General features: G+C 42.4%; 1 pseudogene across 1 annotated transcript; it reads left to right on the forward strand.

Annotated features, from left to right (window-relative positions):
• Positions 1-7,999: 7,999 nt before the first annotated feature.
• LOC308532587 (large ribosomal subunit protein uL13-like) lies at positions 8,000-8,710 on the forward strand (annotated as a pseudogene). Its single transcript has one exon. The product of its transcript is annotated as a large ribosomal subunit protein uL13-like (transcript).
• Positions 8,711-13,157: the final 4,447 nt, after the last annotated feature.

Here is a 13,157-nt window from a genome sequence, read left to right on the forward strand (position 1 = left end):
TGTATGTGTTTCTGTGTATCCCTTAATTTACTATTATAATTACACATGATGATCCTATTTTTGCATTTTAACCTTTTTACTAGTTTTAGTTTTGGTTGGTCCACTGCTTTTAAAGTTTGTTTTTTAAAATTTATCTTAGAGGGAGGGAGAGAAACATCAATGTGAGATATTTTTTAAATTATAGACTTTATAAAAATTTAATGTTTTTATTGATTTTAGAGAGAAAGAGAGAGAGAAATATTGATGTGAAAGAGAAACATCAATCGGTTGCCTCCTACACATACCCCAACCAGGGATGGAACCCAAAACCTGAGTATGTGACCTGACCAAGGATTGAACTGGCAACCTTTCAGTGCATGGGATGATACTCAACCAACTGAGCAACACTAGCCAGGGCTACATTGTTTATTTAGACAATATATACTATAAACATAATTTTTATATGCACTGGGAAACCAAAAATTTTGTGTGACTTACTTTATTGTGATTTTCACTTTATTTTGGTGGTCTGGAACCAAACCTGCAAAATCACCAACCACTAAAAACCACTAAATTCTACAAGTTAAAGGGTGAGTTTTATAATATGTGAATTATATCTCAATTTAAAAAAGTGTGAAAGTAAGATTACATTACAATGTTCTAGTTTACTATAAGGACATACATATGATAAACTTGGCACCCTACAACCAAGACTACCCTACCCAGCAAGGCTATCATTTAAAGTTGAAGGAGAAATAAAGAGCTTGCCAGACAAGAAAAAGCTAAAGGAGTTCACCACCAACAAACCAGTACTATAAGAAATGTTAAAGGGACTACTTTAAGGAGAAATGAAGAGAAAAGAAAAGAAAAGGAAAGAAACATAGAGTCTACTTCCTGCCACCTGAACTGGCATCACCCCTTCCCAGCTCGGCCAAGGTGTGGGGAGAGGGCCAGCCAGGGCGGGCACAGGATGTAGGGAGACTTGGAATGGGATGTAGATGGGACAGTGGCAAGGTGGTCTTATTTTCTGCCAGATGCTCATAAGCCCCAACCTGGCTTTTCTGCTGCACACTTAGGATTTCCTTCACTTATTCAAGGTTGCTTACATAGGGGTACATGTACAACTTCATTTGGCAGTCTGGGAAACCGATTTGCTCTGTTGCCCAGGTCCAGAGCCATGGAGCCCGTCTGCTGCTGGCAGGCCAAACGCTCAGTTGGCTCTGGCATCCAGAACACCAAATTGAGCTAGTGCCCTATGTAGAGGGCAGAGCTTCATTCACAGCCCTGCCGGAAGGAGAGGAAGACTAGTCAGTGGTTCATGGGACAGGCACCTCGCCAAGTATCAGCCAAGCACAGCTAACATCTGGGTGTGTGCACCCTACCCAGTCCTCTCCCTACACCTTGGCAAGCTGGGAGGGGACAATGCCGGCTTGGGTGGTGAGACCTGGATTCTCTTTTGTCCTCTTTCTTCTTAAAGAAGAAAGCTTGATGGGGACGAACTGGTTTGGGAGCTCTGGGAAACTCTGAGCCTGTGACCCCAACGTGGGAGTGGATAGGATCAACATGGCCATGTGACAGGCAGCCATGGGTAATAGCGGCTTTCAGCAGGGCTGTCGACAGCTTCCAGAGCAGCTCTAGGGATGCGGACCTGATGGACAGACCAGGGACAGCTATGGGTTTCTCCAGGAGAGATGATGTTCCACCCTTAGATGGAGAAATAGAAGATATCATTGTTGCTGATGACAACTGTTTTTTAAAACTTATTTTTAATGTACACATAATAAAATCTGATACATAAAAAATACACATAAATATGGATAATAAAATGCCAAAAACGATATATCTACCAATACTCACTTTAAATGCAAATGGGTTAAATGCTCCAATCAAAAGACATAGGGTAGCTGAATGGATAAGAAAACAAGATCTATATATATGCTGCCTATAAGAGACCCACATCAAATCGAAAGACACACACAGACTGTAAGTAAAGGGATTAAAAAAATAGATTTTATGCAAATGGAAACAAACAAAACAGTTGGGGTAGCAATGCTTTTGTTGTTGTTAATTCTCACCGGAGGATATTTTTTCCATTTATTTTTAGAGAGAGTGGAAGGGGAAGAGGAGTTGGTGGGAGACGAGAGAGAGAGAGAGAGAGAGAGAGAGAGAGAGAGAGAGAGAGAGAGAGAGAGAGAAACATCAATGTGAGAGAGACATATTGATTGGTTGCCTCCCACGTGAGCCCCGAGCAGGTCTGGGGGTCGAACCTGCAACCCAGACAGGGTAGCAATACTTATATCACACAAAATAGGCTTTTTAAAAAATTAGATTTATTGGGAAAATAGACTTTAAAATAAAAACTGTAACAAGAGACAAAGAAGGACATACATAATGATAAAGGGATCAATCTAACAAGAGGATATAACTATTATAAACACTTATGCATTCAACATAGAAGCGCCTAAATATATAAAGCAAATCTTATGGACATGAAGGGAGAGATCGACAGTAGGTAATACAATCATAGTAGGGGACTTTAACATCCCATTAACATCAATGGTAGATTTTCCAGACAGAAAATCAATAAGCAAATAGTGGACTTAAATGACACATTAGACCTGATGGATTTAATTTGTATTTTTAGAGCATTTCATCCCACCCCAAATTAGTAAGTGTGGTATAGCTCTCTGAACCTGGTAGTACTCATCTGACATGTTAGCCCACTAAATACAAAGTAAATATTACAGAGTACAAATATTATTTGTATTTTAATCCAGTTTTAGTTTTAAAAATTAACAAAGTGATGCAGAACCTAAAACAAAACCTAAATAAGTGGAGAGCTGTAAAGTATTCCTTGATTAATTTAATATAGAAATCCTTACAAAGTTAATAAATAAATTGACTATCAAGTATATATATATATATATATATATATATATATATTCTAATTTTTTTTTAATTTTATTGATTTTTTACAGAGAGGAAGGAAGAGAGAGAGTTAGAAACATCGATGAGAGAGAAACATCGATCAGCTGCCTCCTGCACATCTCCTACTGGGGATGTGCCCGCAACCCAGGTACATGCCCTTGACCGGAATCGAACCTGGGACCTTTCAGTCCGCAAGCCGACGCGCTATCCACTGAGCCAAACCGGTTTCGGCATATATATATTCTAATTTATAGTCATATATTTACATGCTATATTTTTTAAAGTATATTTTATTGATTTTTTACAGAGAGGAAGGGAGAGGGATAGAGAGTTAGAAACATCCATGAGAGAGAAACATCCATCAGCTGCCTCCTGCACACCCCCCACTGGGGATGTGCCCGCAACCAAGGTACATGCCCTTGACCGGAATCGAACCTGGGGCTCTTCAGTCCACAGGTTGACGCTCTAGCCACTGAGCCAAACTGGTCAGGGCTACATGATATATATATACTCATTCTGATGCTTACAAAGTTAATATACAGATTTAATGTAATTATAGGCAGAATTTCAATGGAGTATTATCTTTGAACCTACATAAATTATCTTAAAAATATATTAGAAAAGGAAATGTCCAAAAATAGCCAAAACAGAAATATTAAAGAGGAGAGATGTGCCCTGGCCAGTGTGGCTCAGTTGGCTGGGCGCTGTCCTATGCACTGGGAGGTCACCAGTTTGATTCCTGGTCAGGGGACATGCCTGGGTTGCAGGCTAGATCCCCAGTGGGGAGCACGCAGGAAGAGCCAATCAGTGTTCCACTCTCACATCGATGTTTCTCTCTCTCTCCCCTATTCCTCTCTCCCTAAAAATCAATGGAAATGTTTTTTTAAAAGGACAGAGATGTGAGACCTGCGAGAGCTGCCTTTCTATATATATTAAAACATAAAGCCCTTGCGATCAAAACAGTAAGATAAAGGCACAGAAATAAACAGATGTTGAACAGAAGAGAAAATACAGAAACAGATCCAAATTACCTGAGAAGTGTATGGTAACCATGGCATTTTAATTCACTGAGGAAAGTCTTTAATAAATGGTTTCAGAAGGGTTGGTCAGGAAATTGGAAGAAATCAGAGTTTCTACCTTATACCAAATACAAAAATGATTCTAAATGAATTATAGATTTACCTGTAAAAACCAAAACAAGTAAAATATTATTGACCTTCGCCAGGTAGCTCAGTTTGTTAGAGAGTCGGCCCGATACGCCAAAGTTGCAGGTTCAATCTCTGGTCAGGGTACATCCAAGAAGCAACCAATTAATCCATCAGCAAGTGTAATAATAAGATGTTTCTCCCTCCTCCTCCTCCTCCTCTTCTTCTTCTTCCTTCCTCCTCCTCCTTCTCCCCCTTCCCTTCTTCCCCCTCCCCCTTCTCCAAAATCAATAAGTAGCTCTGGCCAGTGTTGCTAAGTGGTTAGAGCATTGGCCTGAGGACTGAAGAATTGCAGGTTCAATTCAAAGTCAAGGGCATGTACCTGGGTTTCAAGTTTGATCCCAGGCCCATCAGGAGGCAACCAATCAATGTGTCTCTCTCACATTGATGTTTCTCTCTCTTTCTTTTTCTCCCTCATTCCCTCCCTTCAACTCTCTCTAAAAAAAAAATCAATGGGAAAAATATCCTCCAGTGAGAATTAACAAACATGAATAAATAAATAGAAACAGTAAACATTTAAAAATATATATCATTAAGAAATATGGGAAACTACGCCGAAACCGGTTTGGCTCAGTGGATAGAGCGTCGGCCTGCGGACTGAAAGGTCCCGGGTTCGATTCTCGTCAAGGGCATGTGCCTGGGTTGCGGGCACATCCCCAGTGGGAGATGTGCAGGAGGCAGCTGATCGATGTTTCTCTCTCATCGATGTTTCTAACTCTCTCTCTCCCTTCCTCTCTGTAAAAAATCAATAAAATATATTTACAAAAAAAAAAAAAAGAAATATGGGAAACTAAAAGCATATGTACTTTGGAGTGGGGCAGACCTTACCAAGCCAGGCTAGAAACCCGTAAGATATAAAGAAAGAGACGAGCCCTAACCGGTTTGGCTCAGTGGATAGAGCGTCGACCTGCGGACTGAAAGGTCCCGGGTTCGATTCCGGTCAAGGGCATGTACCTTGGTTGCAGGCTCATCCCCGGTAGATGTGTAGGAGGCAGCTGATGGATGTTTCTCTCTCATCAATGATTCTTTCTATCCCTCTCCCTCTCTGTAAAAAATCAATAAAATATATTTTTTTAAAAAGAGACAAATATGTCACAAGTTTTCTAAGTGTTGCAACAGATATTATAGATGTAATATCCCTAATACTGTATATAAAGATTGATAAGAAAACATCCCCAAAGAAAAATGGATTAAGGATGAAAATTCACAAAAGAGGAAATCCAAATGGCCAATAAGTACCAAGAACTATTTAACTTCTATAGCAACCAGGGCATGCAAATTAAAGAAAAATGAAGGTGGTGACAGAACTAGAGTGAGAGAGGTGTCCTGAGGACCTCGGCGGTGAGGAAACGGAAGACTGCAGAGGTCTCTCCCCTCCCTCTCTCTCTTCACACACACACGCTCACTCAGTGTGAAAACAAACCACACTGCCAATTAAAGAAACACAAATTAAATGAAAATGCCATTTTCACTCATCTAATTTGCAAAGACTTCTATAAAAATAATTCTCCAGGTGAGGGAATGGACACATATATGCTATACTAATGGAGGAAACATAAGATGGCGAATCTTCTGGAAATCACTGTGTCAAAAAGAACGAACAGCACATAACCCTTGACTCTGCAATTCTGCGTGCACGCATCTATCCTCAGTACAAAGGTGCACGGGCAGATGTTTGATGGCAGCACCCACCGGGGAAAACAGAATCAAAAGGCCAGAGCAAGAATCTCCTGATTTTGATTTTTCAATAATACAGCTGTCCTAAATGCTCACACACACATTATAAAGCATACACAAAAAATAAAATGTTAAAGGACAAACAGAAACGCTAACAGTTTCTTCCTACGTATCAGTGGATCATCTTGAGCCTCCCCTGGAAGCAGCACATCTCACCGGGGGACACCAGGCGAGCTGGTCAGCGAGGAGCAGCAGCGAGGTTAGCTGGCGCAGAGAGCAGGTGACTCAGTGGATTCTGTGAACAGCGAAGCAGTTAAACCTTACGGAGACAGGCTGAGCAGGATGCAGTTTATTTCCTTGGACCACAAGAAGTTGGGGAATGAAAACATAGCTTGGCCGGTGTTAAGTCTTGGTCAAGGCCGACTCTTCTCACTCTTCCTCCCACGCTGGGCTCCCGTCCCAAGCTGATATTCTTAAAAGGAAAATCCACATGGAAGTGAAGTCAACAGTAATTAGAAGCTGAAGACACCTGGTCTCATTAGGTGAGCCTTGGAGCAAGGTCTGCGGAGTTTGGAAGAGGCAAGAGGTACGGGAAAGAATCCTAGTATCTTTAAGGAGTTAATCAGAGCCTACGAGCTCAGAATTCAGTTTTATTTCTCCTGCTGCTTTGGGAAACCCCAGGAAACAAGCGTGCGCTCCAGGAACCCACACCCACCTCAGAGACCAGGAGGTGCAGGGGATGACAGATCCTCCGTGAGCTTGTCATCAGCCACAAAAGCAAGCACTGGTCCTAGTGCCGTGCGCTTTAGAGAAATGGAGGTGATTTCAGGAAAGGCTCTGAGGGCCCCAGGGCGGGATTTCCACTAACGACAGCTAGCGGAATGCGACCTTGGGAAGTTCTTGCAGCTTCAGAATTGTTCCCTCCCTTTATGAAATCAGAAAGTAGAAACAAAGTCGTAGCAAACCCCCTTACATCCCTGGAGAGGGCATGGCAGGAACAGGAAGTGAGGCAGGTCCGGGCCGAGGGACCAAAAGGAAGGGAAGGTGCTCTGTGAGGGTGGCCGCCAGCCGCGTGCTCTCCAGCTGAGAGCTCGCTCCAAACGTGCCAGGCTGCTATGGATGGCGTCTGATTCCAAGTCGTCCTGGCTGGTAAAAACCTTGGCTTCCCCTGAAACAACTGGGAAAATACCAACCTCTAAGGATGGCCAAGGAGGCTCAAGCTAGGACAGGTTCCACTCAGGCGCCCATTAGCTGTTCCAACTGCTAGCGGCCTCACTGCCAAGGGACACTTTCAACAGAATTGCTTAGAAAGTCACTGGAAATTCAACAAGTGGCTGGATAAGTTTAACCCACCAGGCACAACAGAATTCCTCTCCATCAGCAATACCAACTGCCAATTGTGAGAGAAGATTCCATTCATAAAAGCAACAAAGAAAAGCTAGCCAGAAATAAAGCCAACACACAATGCGCCATTTAAACTGCTTCTACATGGAAAATAGCATGAAACTTACGTGAAGAGCATAAAAGAACAAATCAAAGTGGTGAGACATGCCGCTTTCCTAGATGATAAAGTTCAGTTTCATAAAAAACCTATTCTCAGCCCTGGGCTTGTAGCTCAGTTGGTTAGGGCATCGTCCCGAAACATAAGGTTATGGGTTCAATCCCCAGTCAGGGCACATGAATGCATAAATAAGTAGAACAACAAATCAACATTTCTCTCTCAAATCAATAAATAAAAATAAAGAAGTCTAGCCTTGGCCAGGTAGCTCAGTTGGTTGGAAGGTTGTCCCATATACCAAAAGGTTGAAGGCTCAATTCCCAGTTAAGGCACATACCTAGGTTGTGGGTTTGGTGTCCAGTCACCGCACATATGGCAACCGATCCATATTTCTCTCTCACATTGGTGTTTCCCTCTCTCTCTCTCTTTCTCTCTCTCAAAAACATTTCCTCAGGGGAGTACTGGAAATAAAAAGTCTATTCTTGCCCGGTGTGGCTCAATGGCTCAGCATCAACCCATGAACCAGGATTGCAAGTTAGATCCCCAGTAGGGGGCCTGCAGGAGGCACCAATCAATGATTCTCATTGATGTTTTACTAATATTTTTTAACTGGCAGATTCAGATTAAAAACAGCCCCAAAGAAAAATGGGAAAAGGACATGATCAAGCAACTGACAGAACAGGAAATTAAAATGGCCAATAGGCATTAAAAAATGCTCAATCTCACAGGTAATCTGGAAAATGGATACTTAAAAAATGAAACGTTTTGCCCAACAGACTGGTCACAATTAAAAAGACTAATAGCCCAGGCGGCTGCCGAAGATGGCGGAGGGCAGGGCCTGGTGCTCGATGGCCGAGGCCATCTCCTGGGCCGCCTGGCGGCCATCGTGGCCACGCAGGTCCCGCTGGGCGAAAAGGTGGCGGTTGTGCCCTGTGAGGGCATCACATTTCTGGCAATTTCTACAGAAACAAGTTGAAGTTCCTGGCCTTCCTCTGCAAACAGATAAACACCAACCCATCCCGTGGCCCTTAGCACACCCGAGCCCGCAGCCGCATCTTCTGGCGGCCGAGCGAGGCACGTGGCCCCACCAGACCAGCGGCCAGGCCGCCTCGGACGCCTCCAGGTGTCTGACAGGGTCCCCCGCCCTACGACAAGGAAAGCGAATGGGGTTCCCGCCGCCCTCAAGGCGTGCGTCTGAAGCCTGCCGGGAGTCTGCCTGCCGGGGCGCCTGGCTACGAGGGTGGCTGGAATACCAGGCCGGACAGCCCCTCTGGAGGAGAAGAGGAAGGAGAAGGCCAAGGCCCATCACCGCAAGAGAAAGCGGCTCCTGAGGCCCCGGAAACAGGCCGAAAAGAACAAGAAGAAAACTGACAAATTCACAGCGGTCCTCCAGGCCCATGGACTCCTGGTCTGCGCCCAGTAACACTGACTGTTATTCCTCACGCTTGGCCTGGCCTGCCCTTCCTCCATCGCCCCCTAGGATGTGGGGAAGCCCAGGGGCTGTTCCGGGGCCACAGGCACCTTGCCTTGGGCCTTAGAAGGCTGGGGACACGGGAGGGGCCTTAGTCACTGATGTTTAAAGAAAGGCCTTTTAAAAGCTTCACATGGCCCTGTCAGTTGGATATGATTTACTCAGAGTTTTAGGAAATGAGCACCTGGAACAGCTAGCTCCCTTTCAGCATTTACAAGCTGGAGAACTCTTTAAACTTCCCACACGATACTAGACTGCAGCTGTTAGGATGCAGCAACTGCTGGGGGCAGGATGGACCTGGTGTTGCACAGAGGGATTTACAGATGCACAGACAGGACGGCAGCCACAGCGTCTCAGGCATCGCACTTGCACGGTCCTGTACCTTGTGATCGGAAAATGAATAAATTATTTTTAAAGAAAAAAAAAAAAGACTAATAACATCAGGTGATAGTGAGGGCACTCTGCTATGTGCAGGGCAGATGGATATTTTAGAGGCTAGCATATACTTCAAGGGCAACTTAGCAATATTTTTAATACTTAAAGTATGCATATCTTCAATCCAATAATTTCACTTCTATATCCTCAAAGAATACATGTGTAAAGAGGCATGGAAAATAATGTTCATCATTAACACTCATTGTAAAGCAAAAACTAGAAACCCCAATTTCCATGAAAAAAAAAAAGATTTAATGAATTATACCCATACTATGCAATTCTATGTAACAGCTAATAATAAGGATATATCTACTGAGGTTTCTAAACAAAAATGCAAGTTGTGAGAACAAAAGGTGTAAAGTGATGTCATTTATGTTTTTTAAAAGATACACAAAATTGCCCTGGCTGGAGTGGCCCAGTTGGTTGAGCATCGACCCATGAACTAGGAGGTCACAGTTCAATTCCCAGTTGGGCACATGCCCAGGGCTTCAGGCTTGATACCCAGTAGGGGGCAGATATTTCTATCTCTCTCTCCCTCTCCCTTCTTCTCCCAATAAAAACATATATATTTTTTTAATTTTTAAAGATAGAAAAAATTTGTATTTTTACATAATATTGCAATTAACAAGGTAGGTATGATATACCAGAGGGAACATTCACTGTATAATATACTCATGTTTTACCTATATAACTTATCAACTCCTTTCACCTTAGTCAGAACAAGATGTCTGTCAACAGGCTGTCAATGACTTGGCAGAGATGGTGACCACACAGAACCCCAGTCCATGTGTACAACTGTCCCCCCTTATCTGCAGGGGAGATGATTAATACCCCAGTGGATGCCTGAAACTGTGGGGAACACCAAACCTTTTCCTGTACATACACATCTATGACAAAGGTTAATTTACAAATCAGGCACAGTAAGAGATTAACAATAACCAATAATAAAGCAGAAAATTATAACAATACTAGAGGCCTGGTGCACAAATTCGTGCACAGGTAGGGGGTCCCTGGCCTGGCCTGCGATCAGGGCCGATCAGGGCTAGTCAGCGGGTTGGGGAGGGACTACGGGAGGTTGGCTGTGAGAGCACACTGACCACCAGGGGGCAGCTCCTGCATTGAGTGTGTCATAGCTACTGGCCAGTCATCCAGTCCTAATGGTCGCTTAGGCTCTTATATATATAGATACAGTAATAAATTTTATGTAAATGTGGTCTTTCTAAAAATACCCTATTGCACTGTACTCTCCCTACTTCTGATAAGATGATACATGCCAACATGATGGGAGGAAGTAAGGTGGAAATTTCCATTTAATACTTTGGTACTATGGTTAACCGTGAGTAACAAACCACTGAGAGCCAAACCATGGACAGGGGGAACTACTGAATTTCCTCCGTCTCTTTTCCCCTTATCTAGTCTACCTCGCAATCATTTCAGTTGATTTTCCTAAAGCAAAGAGCAAATATTTATTAAGATTTGCCATGATGTATGTACTCTATTTGGTGATGAAAGGACTGCTGTAGGAAAGTCAATGACTGTAGCATGCAGGAAGCAATGTGAAGCACCAAGTGGGGCAGGAAACCAGTCAAAAGAGTGTACAACAGGGGGCTGCAGGGATGGGAGTGGCTGGAAGAGGTTAATGGGGGGGCAGGGGAGGGAGTAGCTATGTAATACTTTCAATGATAAAAATTTTAAAATATATATATATAAAAACACTTAACTTAGAAAAGAAAAAAAAGAGAGTGCATAACAGGCCAGGCTTTCTTTATCCTGTTCAAAGCTGTTCAGAGATCCCAATACCTGTGAAATGAAGGCCAAATTCCTGAGCCTAATATCTAGGACAGTCCACAGTCTGACTTCAACATACTTTTCTGCTCTCTTCTATTACTTCTTCCATCACAAGTATCCAATTCGCCTGCCATTAGCATGTGCCCATACCTGTTCATAGTTACTTCTCCCGTCTATCTTTCTAAATCTTGCTTCCTTTAAAAATGTAGATTCTAACTTGTTGTTTAATGGGTAACTTGCAGAAGTTAAGTTTTGCAAGACAACCAGTTCTGGAAATGGGATGCACAATGTGAATGCACTTAACACTATTGAACTGTACGCTTAAAAAACATTAAGACGGGCCCGGCCGTGTGGCTCAGTGGCTGAGCATTGACCTATGAGCCAGGAGGTTGCAGTTCGTTTCCCAGTCACATGCATGGGTTGAGGGCTTGAGCTCAGTGGGGGGTGTGCAGGAAGTAGCCGGTCAATAATTCTCTCTCATCGTTGATGTTTCTATCTCTCTCTCCCTCTCCCTTCCTCTCTGAGATTAAAAAAGTATGTATTATTTTTTAATGTCTAAAAAAAACCAATTAAACTTCCTGGAAACAAATGAAAATGAACACACAACAACCCCAAATCTCTGGGACACAGCAAAAGCAGTCCTGAGAGGGAAGTTCATAGCACTACAGGCATACCTCAAAAAACACAACAAGGAAAATTAACAATAAACTACTTAACCCTACAACTTAAAGAATTACAAAGAGAACAACAAGAAAAGCCCAGAGTAAGTAGAAGAAAGAAGATAATAAAGATTAGAGCAGAAATAAATGACATAGAGACTAAAAAAACAATACAAAATGCAATGAAACCGAGCTGGTTCTTTGAAAAGATAAACAAGATTGATGAACCATTAGCCAGGCTCATCAAGAAACAAAGAGAGAGGACCCAAATAAATAAAGTCAGAAACTAAAATGGAGAAGTAACAACTGACACCACAGAAACACAAAAGGTTGTAAGAAAATACTATGAACAAGTATATGCCAACAAGCTGGACAATATGGACAAAATGGACAAATTCCTAGAAAAATACATTCTTCTAAAACTGAATCAGGAGGAATCAGAAAACCTGAATAGGCCAGTAAAACTAATGAAATGAAGGCAGTAGCCCTAACCGGTTTGGCTCAGCGGATAGAGCGTCAGCCTGTGGACTCAAGGGTCCTAGGTTCGATTCCGGTCAAGGGCATGTACCTTGGTTGCAGGCACATCCCCAGTGGGGGGCATGCAAGAGGCAGCTTATCATTGTTTCTAAATCTCTATCCCTTTCCCCTCCTCTCTGTAAAAAATCAATAAAATATATTAAAAAAAAAAAAGAAAGAAAGAAATGAGGGCAGTAATCAAAAAAGCCCCAGCAAATAAAAGCCTGCATCTGGACAGCTTCACAGGGGAGTTTTATCAAACCTTAAAAGAACAACTAACACAATATCCTCCTCAAATGATTCTAAAAAATCCAAGAGGAAAAAACACTTCCAAGCTCCTTTAATGAGGCCAACATTATCCTCATTCCAAAACCAGATAAAGACACTTCAAAAAAAAGAGAATTACAGGCCAATATCCCTGATGAACATAGATGCTAAAATCCTCCACAAAATATTAGCAAATCAGATCCAAAAATATATTGAAAAGGTCATACACCATGACCAAGTAGGATTCATTCCAGGGATGCAAGGCTGGTATAATATTCACAAATCAATAAACGTGATACATCACATAAACAAACTGAAAGACAAAAATCACATGATCATATCAATAGATGCAGAAAAAGCATTCGACAAAATCCAACACCCATTTTTATAAAAACTCTCAGCAAAGTGGGAATAGAGGGAGCATATCTCAACATGATAAAGGCCATATATGACAAACCTATAGCCAACATCATACTCAGTGGGCAAAAACTAAAACAATTTTCCCTAAGAACAGGAACAAGACAGGGATGTCCACTTTCACCACTCTTATTCAACACGGTACTGGAAGTCGCAGCCACAGCAACCAGACAAGAAGAATTAAAAGTCATCCAAATTGGAAAGGAGGAAGTAACTCTCATTATTCGCAGATGATATGATATTATACATAGAAAATCCTAAAGACTCCACCAAAAAACTACTAGATTTAATAAATGAAATTGGCGATGTAGCAGGAT

The sequence above is a fragment of the Myotis nattereri genome, assembly GCF_964212035.1.
Source record: "Myotis nattereri genome assembly, chromosome: 16".
NCBI lineage: Eukaryota > Metazoa > Chordata > Mammalia > Chiroptera > Vespertilionidae > Myotis > Myotis nattereri.